At 36.7% G+C, this 17,378-nt stretch overlaps 1 protein-coding gene across 5 annotated transcripts in view; it reads left to right on the forward strand.

Annotated features, from left to right (window-relative positions):
* The first annotated feature begins 499 nt into the window (after positions 1 to 499).
* Smash (smallish) overlaps positions 500 to 17,378 on the forward strand; it is a 197,171-nt gene continuing 180,292 nt past the window's right edge. For 4 of the 5 annotated variants that reach the window (XM_076767610.1, XM_076767607.1, XM_076767611.1 and 1 more), the window contains exon 1: positions 500 to 806. The gene's annotated coding sequence lies outside the window, so the exon portion shown is untranslated. Of the gene's footprint in view, positions 807 to 917; positions 997 to 17,378 lie in introns of all 5 variants that reach the window. The other variant, XM_076767609.1, reaches the window with a different exon arrangement.

The raw sequence follows: 17,378 nt of genomic DNA on the forward strand, positions 1-17,378 counted from the left end.
ACTGAACCGATTGCGTTCAAACAGGATCAGAGGGCAAAGTCGAGGTCGACGGGTTGACTCGTTATCTATCGAAAAATAGCTTTTCTAACCAAACTAATCGTTCCTCTCGCTATCAGAGATTAAATTCCAATCGAAACGACAAATATTTACGTGTACGGTTCGATGGAGGGCGGCCTTCTTTGCGCGGAGGCTGGGCGATTCGAACAACGCGCTCGATCGCTTGCGTAACGCCGAACGACGCGACGGTGCATTGTGCGTTATCATTCAAGCGATCCCGAAGGAGAGCTCTTTAATTCCAGCACGAAAACAGAAACACTCTAACGGCCTCGACCCGAGCAAAAGTTCGTCGAGATTGCCAAGCCTGCGGCCAGTCTATGTTCTCCGTGGAACCTCGACTGAGGAATCGAGAAAGGTCGAAATTTGCCGGAGATAGTCGAACGACGTCGAGTGCGAGCGTCGAGAGCCGAGGTTCGAGTCTGCGGAACGAGGAATCGAAGAACATCGTCAGTCCCTCACGGTGAGCCGGTTCAGTCGGTTTTCTTCGCTCGTCCTCGACGCGTCGTATGCGACGATCGTCCTCGTAGGTGGCTGCGTAACCTCCTCTCTCGTGTTCGACAAACCTCTTCTAGTGATCCTCGTTTCTAATTCGCCCGTGTTGCCCACGCAACGCGCCGACGAACGATTAGTGCGTACGATTTAGTTGGTGGACAAGCTTTTCCGACAACGGGCCTGTGCAGTTTGTGGATTTCTACCCTCTGCCTCCCTGTGGATTAATCGACGTCCCGCAAGGGAAACTTCTTTCAAAGGTAGGGCGATACGAGACTGTACTTTGACAGCCGTTGCGTCAAAATTTCCACGTGCTCGCGAGACCGTCTAATCGAAGGTGTATTTTTTCGGATGTTCACTCGCAAACTTAGTAATCGATAGACCGAGAGATCGATCGACGTTCGCGATTCTCGCCTGGCCGTCGCTTGGAAACGTGCACGCGCTATCGAGGTTAGTAAGATTGTTTCTGAAACGGGCGTAATTGCAACGCGAACGATCTAGCCGCGGCTAACAGAATCCAATTTCGGAATCGTTGAAACGGAGCCCCTCGAATACGGTCGTCTAATTGATCGGAGATTACGGGAAAATTGATTTGGAATTGCATGCCAGTTCGAACGGTATGCAGGTAATTCGACCTGCTTCTCTAACTCGTGATGCATCTGTTCGGGATTCGGAGCGAGTACGAGAACGTTGGTTCGGAATTTAAATGTTACCCGATCAGACGCGTAAGTTACGACTCTGTGAATTCTATCTTCTGAACCGAGAGACTCCTTCGAAGCGAATAGTATTGACTTTGGAATGATCATAGGGGAAAGCACTTTATTTGTCATGCGGTAAAATGGAGCAGACTCGGTGATGCAAATGGGACGGTGATTTAGAGACACGCTGAAGAAATTAACGCTTCTAAAAGATGCCGGAAATAGATGGTATATTTATCGATCAGCCGTGTTCAGCGTATACAGACGAAGTAGGTACGCACTGACGGGTGATTACAGTCTGTGATCTATAATAGATGGTCGTTTAAGTCGTGAGGCGAGACGTTTCAGAGTTCTGGCGCGTAAATAGTGTACCTCTCATAAGCCGCTGCCCTTTGTGAGATCGAGCGAGATGATTCGAAGTTTTACGTCGAAGTAAGTGTTGACACGCAAACGACGGCTACCTTCAGTTTTGAAATTACGCGAAACATTATTTCGTCGTCCGGGCCAATCCCGTCCCACGTAAGCGGCTCGCTTTAGTTCTTGGACACTTTTCAACAAAGTACTGTTTATATTTTCCTATACTTTCTAATGTAATTTACGGGTACGAATAACGCGGTTTGTCCGTTTTTCGGAGTCGATGAGATTTGTTTCGTTATTTTGAGAAAGAAAACGAGCGTGGTTTAGGAGCACGAACGATACTTTACGAGCACCGGTTGGATCCATTTCCCTCTCGTGTGGTCTTGCAGTTTATTACGTGCAATCGCTTTTCGTCATAAATTGTTCGCGTTATTATTTCACACGCAATTTTTGGTATTTATGCAGACCGTGTCAACGTAAAAATTTCTTCAAAATGTTGATTTTGAGCGAAACATCTCTAATTTGTCTCGATAAAATACGTTCAAGCATTGTGAAATATTTTACTGTAATGCAAACAGATTAAATTAAATGCTTTCAAACACTAAATTTTATTTAAATAATATATACGAGGTGATGTTCATAAATCTTGATTAGTAGTTTCATTTTATTTTGAAGACAAAATGTTTTTCTTTTTGTTAGAAGCATATTAAATAATATAGAGTGGTAAAAATTAATTCCCCGACAATTTATAACGAATGTATGTAGTATTATTAAGACCACATTTTTAGGTCCTCCGAAATATCTATACAGAATATTCTTTGTAGGTAACTGCGAATAATTAAACATAACGAACGTTCTAGAAAGATGTTTTTAACGGGGACCTAGAAAAGTTACCAAGCAATAGCTAACAGAGCAGAAAGTTTACTTTATTAATTTCACGCACACGTTAATGCTATTAAACCGAAAATATGTAGGACTAACTAAAGAAACAAGACATAAGATACACAATAGTGATGAATTGCTAAGTGAGTGAAAATTGCCTAGTCCTACCAGTTGAAACTTTGTTGTAATGCCGTAATTTCTACATTTATTTCTTTGGTGTTTGCATTTTTTACATGCCTGGGAACTTCATATCTAATAAGGACCCATAGACCTAACGATTTATTGCACGATAAGTCGTAACGTTTATGGCCCCTAAGAGTTAACTCGACCGAACGAAAGGAAAGTGTTTCGGGGCTGATTACTGGCGCATAAAAAATTGCCATTATTCGTGGGGTACTTGTTCAATTTGGGTATTTGTATTTCTTGTAGAATAGGCTATTAAAGAATATAAGATTCATGGATTCTAATCGAAATTCCAATAATTGAAAAAATACGTAGAAAAGAAAGAATAAAATTTGAAGTTTCGTTTCTTAAATACTAGAATAGCTTAGCTTAACTGAAACGAACATTTTGAAACAGAAGAACAGTACACGTAGATACCTATTATGTATGTAACAAGGTTATTTGATTTACACGTACTCTTAAAGTAGAGTTCAATACCCTTTCAGCATTTAAAAACCATTCGTTTGTCGACTAGACAACAGTTGCTTGTTTGGCCGGGTGTCACGTATCCACTTGTTGGGCACAAATGTCGCGCGGTGTAAACAGTTTTGAAATTCTCGCGCAAATGTGGACGTCCAGCAGGAGACGACCGTCTAAAACTAGTAGCTGCCGCAACATTCTGGCTCCGCGAATGATTCAGAAGATGTTTCGTAGGGCACCCCACGTAGTCACCCTCTGACTAATCCGCGAATAAAATGCGAGAAATATCTCCTTGACTACTTTCGATCACAATTTTTAATCGTCTAGTCTCTAACCCGAAAAGTTGCCATACAACAAACATTACGAAAATGTTTTGTACTATCAGTCGATAATTGTATTAGGACGTTTTCTGTGTTTGGTCAGCGACGACTTCACAAATGTCAAAGTGTTCAATAATTTTGAGATTCTCCAAAATTTCGAGAAATTAAATCTCCCTTTGAATATAGCGAAGGTTGGATTTCATATTGGTTTTGGATTTTCTATTCTATAGAATATTTCAAATGCACGATATGAATGATAATTGTAATATTTTCTCCATTTTCCGATAATAATTAGTAGCTTTGTTAATTCATACGATATTGTTTATTAAATATCAATAAATGCTACTATGAGTTTACGTGATACTTATCTTAAATACAATATTTTATTTTAAGCAATTGATTGTTTCAAATACTTTGTATATTATTTTGATTCCTTTTTGAAGGGTTACTGTAAATTTATTAATGTATAAATTCCATTTGTCCTCTTTCTAGTTTTTTATTCCAGAAGTTCGTCCATTTAAATGTAAATAATAGTCTGATATCTGCATTTTTTATAGTATTTTATAGTACATCTCAACAGTCAGTTAAATACTATATGTAACTACAATTATAGTACTAAAATAACTGCTAAGATTATCTTTACTAGTTACATGATCTAGTTTTTCCTTTACAGAGGGCCAAAAGTATTTTTCAGATCGAAATTGGGACAAAGTTTGTCCGATCGATGGGAAAATTTGAGCACGTAATAACAGTTTAATAGCTTTCTTCTTTATTCGTTGACTTCGTTCATTGTTCATATTTGGATGAAGTGCTTCTATTGTTCGATAATGGGATACGGAATTGTGTCGTGAGAATGTTGGGTAGTTAAACATCATTAAACTTCATCGACAAGATAGTTTTACAGCCAGATATTTATTTTCATCCTTTTACAACGCAGTTTAATGGTATGTATAGGCAGGATCGGAAAATAATTTTTTATCGATACTAGGAGCGAATATTTATAACCGGTTTGAAACTTTCTACGTTAAAAGTTGATCGTGACGCGTTAATAAAAAAAATTATTAAACGAAGTCGCAATACCGTTTTGGCGATGCATTTTAAATCCAACGTCTGTGTTTTTTAAATAATGATTCCGTACGGTTCAGTGACAATCTTGCAACTAGGTTGTGGTTTTCAAGGAAGCGTCGTCTATCATTAAACTTTAATGCAGCGAAATGCTTCCATAATTTCGCGGCGTACGGAGGAATCGTGAATATTTTTCGAGCAGATGTACCGTTTAATGATACAATAAATATTCTTAGGCGAATATTATTAGATAAATCTATCGTGAATCGAAGGATTCCTAACTGTAGATCATTCGAGAAGCAATGAAGCTCAATATTGCAAGGTCACATCTGTTCGTTTCCTCGTTGATGGGAAAACTAGTAGGATTATTGCTTTGCAAATAAAAATTGAGGAACCGTATAATTGCATTAATACAAAATACGTCGACGTGTAATTGAGATGTTCTTAAACCAATTCCCTAGCGCAATAATTACATAATTAAATAATTTATTCGTAAGCTTTGAAATACTTAATATTCTATACTCAGTTTATTTTTTGTATGCATATATGATCATGTAGTAAGTGTATACATAAAAACAGTTCTACTTGAGCGTAACTTCGCAAGATGCTAATAATTAGTCATCTGCAATACGTGCAAGAATGTGTTGCAGAACATCCTTATCGGTTAGCTGCTTTCACGATGTTTAAACTCGATATTCCACTGACGAACTAGATTGAGTTATCATAAAATATATATTCGCATCAAATTTCGGTTACTTTACAGGAATATGACTCTTTGTTAAAATTTTACTGCAAAATTTTGGTCTGCTCCAATTTGTCAAGTGTTAAAGAAATTAGGATGCAGGCGATTTTTATAAATTTTTTTCACACTGCTAGACACATTGATAACTAAATAATAAAAATATTGTAAATAAATAATAAACCTAATATTGTAAAATAGTTGAACACTGATTGTTTCTAGGTCAATACTTTAAAATCACAATTGGTGCATACCGAAAGTTTACAAAATTCGGGTCCCCAAAATTTCTCTGTTATAAATGAACGTAACAACTGGGGGGTTGGGGGTGGAAAAGGGGTAGGAATACGCGGGGGTTTACGAAATACAAGGTAGATCGGTGTACCGTTGTCGTTCGACGACGCGTATTTGTTTGGCGCTCGTATAAACCGGTCGTCGGCGTGGTGCGTCGTTCACGAGCGTGTAGGTGAAGCGTGCGTGCGAGAGGAGAACGCACGAGCGTGTAGCGTGCGTACGCCGAGCGTGGAAGCCGTAGAGAGCCTTGCCAGGGGGGAATTGAAGCGAGGGAGACGCTCAGGAGCGACGTTTCGAGTGCCGTTACAACGTCCAGAGAGAGCTCTCGATAAACCTGAACCGTGCATCTTCGTCGCGGAGAGCATTAGGGCAAACCGAGGATGGATGAAAAACAGGATTCTTTGTGACGCAGGACGCATGAGCATTGGGTTGTTGGTTTGTCGCGAGTCATAGTCTCGGTTTATTCTTTGCTGGACGTGTTAAGTACCCTCGAGATTATTTCCCGGATTCCGAGCTACGTGATTAATTGGTCCTGTTTTGGGCCTCTCGCCTTGGGAGCGACCGAGAAGAGGTTTCACGATGTTTGGGATGGTTGGGTGCCTGGCGGCCGGGCATTTAAGTGTTCTCGTGGGAGTAGTAACGTGGTTTTATTCGTGGATATACGTGTAATCGTCGAAACGGTTAGATAAACATAGTTGCCTCTACGGTAATAAAGTTTTGTGGGGTTTGATTCTGATGTTACGTGGTACACATGGTGGTCCGTATAAATTATTACGAACTGTCTTTTTTTATTGGGAGTTTAAGAGACACAATTCTAAAAAGTACATTTTTCAGGATCTAAAAAGTGCTGGTGAATTTATATAGAAATTTATTTACTAAGCTTTTGATATTTAGAAAAAAGAATAGCCTTTAGGAAACATTTATTTCCTAATTTTTAATATTTCGTAAATTTTTTTAAATTCAGTAACAAGTCTGCCATATTCGTAGTAATCTTTGCAGTGCATGCAAAGTATGGTGGTTTCTATTCAATTGTATTGAAAATCGTAATTAAATATGAAGTCAATGTTCTATGATTTCGTAATGTGATGGTTAACTTATTTATTATTTTATTTCTTTTGAATATTTCAGAAAAGTTCAGTTTATTTATTAAATATTTAAAGCTGCAATACTTTGGGATATTTCGAACTATCTTTTACAAGAGTAAGAATAATTCTTTTTATATTCATTTTCATGTTCAGTTATAATTTTGAATACAATCTTGCCACCAAAATGAAGCCACTAAATTTTGTTGGTTCTCTACATTGGTTTTGAAGTAACATTTGCGAAAAGTACTTGGAATCGACGTTTGATTCGTCGATGTAATTTGAACGAACTGCTATTGATTCTTTGAACGTCTCAGCGACATTAAATATTTTATTATGGAATTCAACCTGTACAACGGTGCGTGTAATATTTGTGGCGCATTAAAAAATGTTTGTTCGTTCAGTCACGTACGATTAAATCTCATTATTGTAAGGAACGTGACTTTTCATTACAAACACACGCAGTTACTTGTTTTTTTTTTTTTTTCAAAACGTTTGGCGACTATTTCACAGTAGGAACTACGGTGTCGAATGAAAAGCTATTATGAAATGCATTGAATTAGATTCGCCAAAGACACAGCGTTGTTTCTGTCTTTGGTTTTCTCTTTAATTTCCGTGAAATTTACAGGAAAGAAATCCTTACAGTAACGGTAATCGTTTAATGGTTGGTCGCAGATACAGTCAACCGTACCGACAATTTTCATCGATTTGTATCGTGATTAACTATGAAAATGAACGTACGTAGTAGGTTACCTCAGGTTTTTTTCTATTTTCCTATTGATGTTTTTTTCAATTTGTTCGACTATAATTGAGAGAAACGATAGAGATTGAAAGCGTGAATTCGTTTGGTTGCATAAAGAAAATGTATAATTGTGAAAATTGTAGGAACAGAATAAATTTATTTCAGGAAACAAATTTAGCACACGTTTAGAAAATGATTCTTTTCAAATAAATTGTTTTGAAATTGAACACTGCATGAATGTTCTTTAGCTATTGTTGTAACGAATACCAATCATTTGTACATTTTTTTTGTTTTTGTTCTTTTCATTTTGTTCCAATTTGCATTAATTCATATCTGATATTTCGTGGGTACTTCAATTGAAGTATTTAAAAATTGAAGGTATTTTGTATTGATTTTGAGAATTTAGATTAATTAACAAACTGAAATAAGACGTTTACTAAGTGGTAAAACATCATTATACGCAGACAATACAATTTTCTTCTTTGTTTCAGTTTTGAGGTAATTGAACTCGTGAATAAGTTGAGGAATTCATAACTTTATTTTGTTTACATAAAATTACATGCATGCTATTAATTAACATTATTTATATTTTTATTTCTCGGGATAAAGCACAATATTCATCAGATAACATTCATCATAGTTTGCAGTTGCACAATGCACTGATGTAGGATATTGATAGCTGTCCTTCGAGGTCGAGTATAAATTTAGAAACTCCGGGATTAGAGTGTTAGTAAAATATCGAATAAAGAATATAACACGATGGATTTTTTGATATATTCATTTCTTTAAACAAATACTTATTTTCGAAACAAAGAATTATTAATTCTTTTGTAGTATTGCTTTGAAAAATATTTTTATGACACGTTAAAGTTATATTTTTCCCATAATCAAATTTTCTCAATCTTTATAATGGTACTCCTCTATTCATTTAAAATAGTTCAGAATGACATATTTAAAAAAATCGCGTGTTACATAATAGCGTTGAGTTTAATCAATGCATACGAATGTGAATTATTGCTATTGAAATAACATCATTATCGCATACCTTTCTGTAATCAGAATCGTATAATATTTAGATGTCATACCAGTCGTTACGAAACACCTTCATATAAAAACAGACTGGTCTCGCTTCAAACTCTGTAAAGCGCTTGAAACGTCTATAGTCGCGAATCTTTCCGGGGTGTGATAGATCAATGGACCCGAGTGCTCGATCCCAGTACTTATCGATCCACGCGGACAACTTAGAGACCTTAGTGATCGCTAAAAATCGCCGATCATGCTGTGTTTTCTCTCGCGGGAACCAATGGGTTGCATCCCGCGATTTATCGATCACGCGGTGAAAGTGACGCCGTTTGATACAAATTTAGAAAGCCGATCGTGCCATCCTACATTTTGCTCTGAATCCAACGCGTGTGTTTTCGAGTTGTACAGGTAGTTCGTACGAGAAACGCAAACCGATCGTTAATTAACCTGGAGATCTTTATCGAACGCTTCTTCGTGTTTTTCAGCGCCGTGTCAGTCTCGACGTTTCGTCAATGAAACAATATCGAAAAATGCTTCAAAATTGGTAAATAACAATTCAAAAAGTATGAAATAAATCATATAATTATTTAATGTTAATCTCAAGATACCAAAAATACCAATTAAGCGTTTAACAGTTTACTGTAACTAACACGATTGTTAGTCGACTCGAATAATTCAACGATTCGTGGCTTTCAAGTTTCGTAGATTTGTCAAATTAAAAAATTTCTATGCATTCGCGATATGGATCAGAAGCTGCTTATGCCTTTTGAGGCTTCGTCCGACAGCAACAAACAATGTAGCGTATTCTCGTTTCTTAAGACGCAATAATCAGGGCTGAGATATCAATTGTGATCCATAACTAGTTATTACGAACGGTTTTACAAGCCTGCGTGCTTTCTTCGAGAGCCCTATGGAGTCGATAAATTTACTTAGGTTCGTCTAAGTAGACCAGAAGAGGTCGACGCACGACGGTGACCGTAGCGCGCAACGCGCGCGGGCACGCGATACCTTGTACTTCAAGATGTTCGTTAAAGCGTAAAAAGCTCGAAGAGTCGTAACAAATTAGCCGGACAACAATGGGAGAGAGAGTCACTTATCCCTCCGGTAGTCAGTCGCGGACCGCGGAACAACGAATCCGCTCGAAGCAGCCTCCGCGCGCCGACTATCCGTCATTTGAACTGCTTTGGTATGACATCGCAGAATTTCCTCGTGATTCATCTTGGCTCTCGTGCGTATCTCTTTTTACTAATCAGGTTTTCACGAGACGGAAGATTCATCGCGCATGCGTGCAAACAGATTCCGCTTCGAGACAATGCTTGCCTTCGAGGACGCGGTTTATTGCGCGGTTCTTTCGAGTCACTGCAACGATGGAGCAACGGGGGAAAAGCATTTATCGCTAGAATCAAGGTTATAAGAGTTGGGTAAATTTTTCTACCGATTTTTCGTAGATTCGTTTCGTAGATTCGTTTTAAACTAATTCTCGAATTAACCCTCGTTTTTGCAACGTGACTCTTCCCTTATGAGGGTAGAAGGACCCCTAAAGTTGTCTCACTTCGATTTTATAGAATTTTTGTAAGTTGATTATAAAGTTCCTAATGATATATGTATGAAATATTAAGCATAGAGACGATTAGTTTTGAAGATACATGGAATGGGGTTGAACGAGGGGATGGGGGTGTTTGGCGGTCCAACCCTTGTTTTATGATAGTGTGGTGGCTTGCTGTTGTAGAAAGAAATTTGATGTCTGGTAGACTCATCCACCAAGACAATCTGTCAACAAATCTGTAAAATTTATTTAATTTGCGAAATTGAGCGATCGAAAACGACGGGGACAGAATTCGTTCGCCCACGAGTTTCGAATGTTGCAAGTTCATTGTTGTTCCATTGTGCCGACAGACGCGGAGATTCAGATTCGTGCGCTAGTCAAAACAGTATAGAGGAAGAGTTGTCGTGTACGTACAGAGTGACGTGACAGAAACTTGCCTATTGTCTTTTCTGTAGGCGCCACCATTGGTTCACGTTGAAGTCTCTGGTGCATTTAGCACGAGATGTGTTCGCTTGAAAAACCTACGCTCGAAACAATGCCTGTCTGTAACGTGCATTACGCGTCTACTGTTTGCAAGGTGTCTGTAAACATTATTTTCTGTTTTCCTTTATAGATTACAGCAACAAAATTTTAAGCTGAACGTGAAAATTTATTACTATTTTCCTAAATTATATAATCTGTAAATAGTCGTTTTATAATTTGTTATCTTCCACTGCAATATTTATTTTTATTTATGAAATTTTAAATTTGTTTTTACGGTTAAGTATTTTCTTGGTTATTTATGTCCCCATCAGGAACATATTTATTATAATAAAAACGAAAATTTAACGCTACACAATTTAGAAAAAATCATGTTGTGTCAATTTTTAAAAATGTGTAATATTGAATGTAACTTATACAGCTTGAAAAAACAATCATAACAATGTATGGGTGAAAGTAGTGAACTAATTTTCTGTATGTGTGGTTTTGTTGAGTTTCCATTCATAATTATTTTATCGTCGCGCGTAGAAAAATCTGGAGTAGTTTGATTCAAGCGGAACAACTCTTGCTTCTCGTAAAATATATCTCTTAATCTGATGCATCGATATGGAGAAGACCTAGTTTACTCGTTCGGAAACCGGTTTGTCTCTAATTGCAGAAAGCAAAATACGCATCGTTCGAGATGTATTTGTTTTTGGGTGATTGGAGGTGCTCGATGACGGACATTCCGGAAACGTAGCCGAAGAAACGGTCAAAGCGTTCTACATTTTCGAATATTCGCGTTAAAGAGACCGGAGCCTATCCTTTGTGCCTGCAGAAACGTTGACTTTCGAACGATCTATTAAATTACACGGTAGTCCTTGCTCGATCTACTGTGACTTTCGCTGGAGCATCTCGAACGAACGGAATTGCAAGATCCGCTGGATACACCTGACTGGGTTTATAGCTTGGAGAAGTGGGAAATCAATGGGAGTTTCGTCGATCACTGCTCTGTCCATTCATTAAAGTCTCCAACTCTCTAGCCTACTGATTCTCTCTATATGGATATATAGGTTATAAATTACAGTTGTCCTTATTACATCAAGTAAGAATATACTAAGATTATAACGTATCAATAGAGGTATTTTCTTCATTACTATATAGGGTGTACTATTTAAATGGAAATACGTAAATCTCTCCGTTGTCTGTAGACATATGTATCGGAAAACTGTTCGAGACAGAGTTGAGATACAGCAGAAAGAAAATGCTTTCCAAGTATATTTCATTTTCAAGAGCACAAGATCATTGTTGTTGTTTTCTTAAATATTCTTCTTATTTTGTTGCCTATAGAAGCATTAGAAAAATAAGATTTATCGTTCTATTTGAATAGCAACTTTGCGCGCCTTTCGAATTTCAGATTTATTTCTAGAAACACGATAATTCTAACTTTTTAACACACTTAGGGGATTGCAGCGAAGATGTAAATATTCGTATTCACACAGGTAACTGTTACAACACTTGAAAGAATTAGTAGAAAAGGCATAAGGTACTGTGTCCTCTTTGCGGTATTATCACAGTCTTTTTTTTCTCGTCTCGTGCAAACAGTCTTCTTCTTGCGGCATTTCACACCCACAACTCTGTGGCTTTTCCCTTGCGTTCCTTTTCTTCTCAGTGTTTCTCAAAGTTCATATTTAAAGAGGATTGTCAAAATTACTCTCTACTATTGGACTTAATAACAGTTCGTTCAAATATTTATATTATCATCCTTTAAAATGAGAAGTTATTTAAATATTCTTAAAGGTTTTTTTGTTAAACTCCATTACTCGCCAAATTTCATTCGAACGAAATCACCGTTGACAGTTTCGCAAAGACACTTTTCTTATCGACATCCATTCACCATTTTTTATATTGTGGAAACTCGGCATGTTGTAAAGCAGAACTTCTCACGCCTCGCGTGTACCTCCTTCAGAGGATTTCCTTTTTGCAAGTGCTCGAGTGCGTACCGTGAGAAGTCAGGCTCAAATATAATAATGCACTGACAAAATCTTACATCTCTTCGTACCGTAGTAAAATGATAATGAGACAAATTATAGAATCGTTACGACCTTTAAGACATTTTGCGAAGGGTTTACACAAGCGTGCGCTGTACAATGTTCGTGACAGTGTCACCAACAGTATGAGATCAAGAAAAATTGATACCTTCAACTTAATGAAAGTTGGTAAGAATTTACATAAGACGATGAAACGATAACGTATATTTGTATTTGGTAACATTCCACAAAACACTAATACAGTTTAAGAAATAAGAGGATTGAATGAATAGTGTTTGTAAACATTGTAGGGAATAGTACTACGTCATTACGTAACACATCCTTCGTGACTTTGTGTTAGGTTAGCACTTGGATTATGAAGAGTGGAGGGTGAATACCCCACGCGAATGTCGGATGGGAAGCGCTGCGATCAATACACAAGTAATTCTCCAGAAATTTCAATCCTCGGAACAATATTTAACGTTAATATACATGTGTTCAATTTTCTTTAATTTTACTAATACATTACGAGCAATACAATGTAAGTATATTATTTGTCATTATTCGTCAATAATAATGAAGCTTTAATGCGAAATGATGGATTTGAAAATAATTAAGGATCATAAAACGGAAGTTAAAAAATTTCCATGGGCTTAATATTCTTATTTAACTCTATAGCTTTGTTCATGCAATTTATCTAATACATATTTAAAGGTAAATTTAGAAAAAGAAATACATACCATAATTCTAATATCAAATGTTCCAAAACATCAATAAAAGAGCAATGTTTAATACTAAACACATGGATGAGAGCAAAGAAATTTGCAACCATTCATACAAATTAGTAGATTAATATACTTCAAAAAGTCTGCTACATTAAAACAGGACTCTTGAGCGCTTCCTTTAGACATCCATTTATTTTAAACAAGTTGAATTTGATTGTCAGTTGTCAAGTTATGGTTGTTAACCTAGGAAATAAATATTTTATTTGTTTAGTAATTGCTAAAAATTTTAAATTGAGCCTGCGCCATGATGTCTGGACTGACAGTGAAAAAGAGACGTGAACGTCGTAGAATTCGAAGAACGTACCGGGAGAATATCAATTTGTAATACCAGCGACGAAGGCTGTGTGTGACTTTGCAGAGCTCGCGAGGACAGTCACGTGGGGGTGAATCCCCTGTGCGAACATTGGACGCTAGGGGCGAGTATTTCAATCAATAATGCGGAGTCTGTTGTCAGGGCGCTTAGCCGCATTCTTCGGGACTGAAAATTCCATCGTACGTAATCTCTCGGACGGTAGAACCGACAGGGAATATTATTTATCAAAGTAACAGGTGCTTGCCTCACCTTTATCACGAACCGTGACATGGTTGTGAATATGACGCTAGCTCCGTAAATTAGTGCAACGACGTTCTATAAGTGTTGGTTCATGTAAATCAAGACTAATAGCGGTACATACGCTACTTTTGCCGCCGTTTAAGATGCATATTAATGATAATATATTCAACGACATAATAAACGCGAATGGTGTCCGGGTTTAATTAAAAAAAAAATAAATAAAACACGCACGGAAGAAAATGACACCTGTATTTATGCGAACCAGTCTAGCAAAACTAAAAATTTCGACTGGTATGTCGATGATTTTTTTTCTTGTAATTAAAAATTAATTTAATCTAAAGTTATATCCGTATAAAATCGAAAAATAAATTAAGGATTGAGTTTTACGGACGGTTATCGAATATTTCGTGGCTGCCAGGCTTTCCCCTATTTTTACGGGAATAATAGGGCAACGAATGGTATAGAATTCTACAGGAAGCTTCAGATATCCGGTGACGATAGACCAGTGGCTTGTCCTGTCACGTAACGAAACTCACACGAATTCGACTTCAACGAGCGGACCGTTATTAATTTGTGGTTTATTACTTTTGAAACGTGAACTTTTATTTAATTTGTTTTTTGGGAGGGGAAAGACATTGACACATTACAGATTTTTTTATTTATTACATTAACAATATTTATTTACAAATTACTCAAGAATATCAAAATATGGAAAATAAGAAAGATAAGAATCTAGCAAGTCCTTTCGAGATAAAATAGGAAAAATTTGGCAAATTTTATGCACAAATGACGAATAAAAATTTTAGATTGATTCATAAACTAACTTTCGTTTACGTTTCGCTCGTAAATACATTTGTAAATCAGAAGCATTAACGGATTTTTTAAACCGATATCTTGGCGAGCGAAATTGCGGTTAAAAGCTAGTTCACAAATGAATTTAAAATTTGTCTTCGCTATTCATGAATAAAATTTGCCCAATTCTGGTTTCGAGACATATTTATGTTTCTGAAATTCGTAAATGAATCTTGAAAACATATTTATGTTCCCGATAAGTTCTCTACGAAACCATAATTTTTCTGTTGCTTTTAATTTTTTGGGGGCAATGGATTTTTTGATTTAATTACAAAGACAACTTTCGATAAGTTAACAGTTTTAACGGGTGAAGTATGCGAGCATTAATCGCTTATTTTGTTCGTACGCGAAAATGTATCCGATTAAATATTTAAAATTTCTCCTTTTGGAATATTTTTAGACGATTGTATTTAAAAATGAGAACGTGCCTTGATATTCGTGTGTGTTTCGTAAAAATTTGACGTATGGAATATAATGGTATACAATGTAGAAACGTAGTAAAAATGAATACACGAAGGATCTTGTTCAAAGAGTTAGTCGATAAATTAATTAAAGAACTTGATCGAATTATACAATTGAAGAAGATAAATATGAGGATTTAACCATTAGAAGAGGAAAATTCTACAAATATGAAGCAAAGAAATGATACATAAAACAATGAAATGTAATTTAACTGGTGGAAAGGAATTTTATGCTGATTATAAACTGCAAATATGTAAGAAGCTTTCGAATAGCGTAAAAGAATGCGACAAATGCGTGGTATTACACATATCCAGTTCCGATTAAATTAAAATAAATTATTAGAATAACATTCCATGAATTTTTCATAGTGTATCATTGTACTATCTTTATTTCACATAATCACCAGCTACCCATAAAATAAAATTTACTAGCAAAAATTAATTTGCTTTCCTGCTGCACGTAGCTATCATTACGCGTAGGTCTCCTTTTCATAGTCGTTTTTCCAGTGATAATTATGCATATCGTAAGTAGGCTTCAGGATCCTCCCCCTAACGCTTTGAAGCGACGGTCTTTCTAATTTCTCATGTCCACTCGAGAGTTTTGCTCTCGATGGCCACTCTCTAGTGGTTTCGAGATCACAAGGTTAAATTTTCCTCATTAAATAAATCTGCATCGATAAACGTACACCTTCCCACGATTTATCGATGGGAAAGTGACGTGAAAATAGCGCACGCGTCTAATTGTAATTTAAATTTAATCCACGAACGATTAAAGTCTCATTAGACAATCGGACAAATGATAACGAGCCCTCGATAGAACCATACCCGTGCACGATTTAAACGCCAATCGTTGTTGTACAATTTCCTCGTGGCATTCCAACTATTAGAAAGGTACAGGGTACAGTGCTGATACGCTAAACGTTTATTACATTAGAATTCCAGGATGTTGGAACGAACGATTTTGTTCGATTCCTTTATCGTATCTGCTTGAAACGATATTTCCTCGCCGTTGATAACTAAAATGCGCACGCGTCGGATAACAGCATGTCAAAATTTAGAGAATGCTGAAGCTGTTGTATAAAAATTTATGAACTACTTTGTTTGATATTTTTCATTTATTAAGATATATGATTACCGCGGTCGTAATAATATTATACTGTCCTACAAAGTCCATCAATATTGCCAAATGTAGTTTGGTTTCTCAATATTAGATGGAAACTTTGTCTAGTGAAGACTCCAGCTGCTCCATGTTACATTATTCTCGTTGTAGACGAATTTTATCGTTACTTTGATGGATGTACGAAAGTATCAGGTAGTTGGTTGCCCGAGGGTATTCAGCTGCCATCCCTCACATTGTAGCTCGGAGGATTTTAGGGTTTTGTAACAATGCTGTTCTTAGAAGATTAAATCTCTTGGCAGCAGCCAGCAGGCTTAATGCTTATTTCGAACTGACCCGTTTAGCTCCTCCAGCACGTACCTGCCTCTCGTAGCTTCTCGAATCTTGTTTTCATCCATTTCAGCTGACGGTGCTTCATCCACCCCCGCCTTCCTACTCGTTCGAATACATACTTCCTGTCGTTGGCGCGGCACGTTCCGCATTTTTATCGATTTATCCCTAACTCTATGAGAGAAGCGTACAAAAGAATTTTTGATTATTATTCTTAACCTTGAATTCTGTTTAATACTCTGAGAAAGTCTGCATCGTACAAAACTTTGACTACCCCTCTCAATCCATTTTCTCTCCAATGTTAAAAATTGTTGATACTGAAATTATTTTCCATAACTTCATTTATAACATTTATTTTAATTTTTAATTAATTACTTCAAACGAACTATTGGGTTATAAGAATATGCTGTGTTTTTTAATATGTTTTCTTTTATTTATGCAGTTTTAGTCTCTAAATCGTGATTATTCTGCAGAACATTTATAGGTAGTTAATATATGTTAAGTTATAAAAATAATAGTTTGTCATTTCTTTTTATGCATTTAGTATTTACGTTTTTTAATTTCATTCGAGAGAGCTAAAATTAATAATTTAGTTCGCCAAAAGGCTAAACTTGCACGCGAGACGAACGATCTATTTCTCAACGATGGACCGAAGGTTACAAAGACAAACGAGACAACGCACGAGATTGCCAATGTGTACCGCTGTCCGGATAATATACAGACTTAATTAAATTTTGAAATAATAAATTCGAATGTCATTGAGAAGTTGGAATGCATTCTTGGCGGTGGTCGTTTCGCGCCTAGTGAAAAAATGTCGGCGTGAGTGACTAGCGAGACATTGTAATATACGTCTATCCA

This window comes from Colletes latitarsis, chromosome 6 (genome assembly GCF_051014445.1).
Source record: "Colletes latitarsis isolate SP2378_abdomen chromosome 6, iyColLati1, whole genome shotgun sequence".
Taxonomy (NCBI): Eukaryota; Metazoa; Arthropoda; class Insecta; order Hymenoptera; family Colletidae; genus Colletes; species Colletes latitarsis.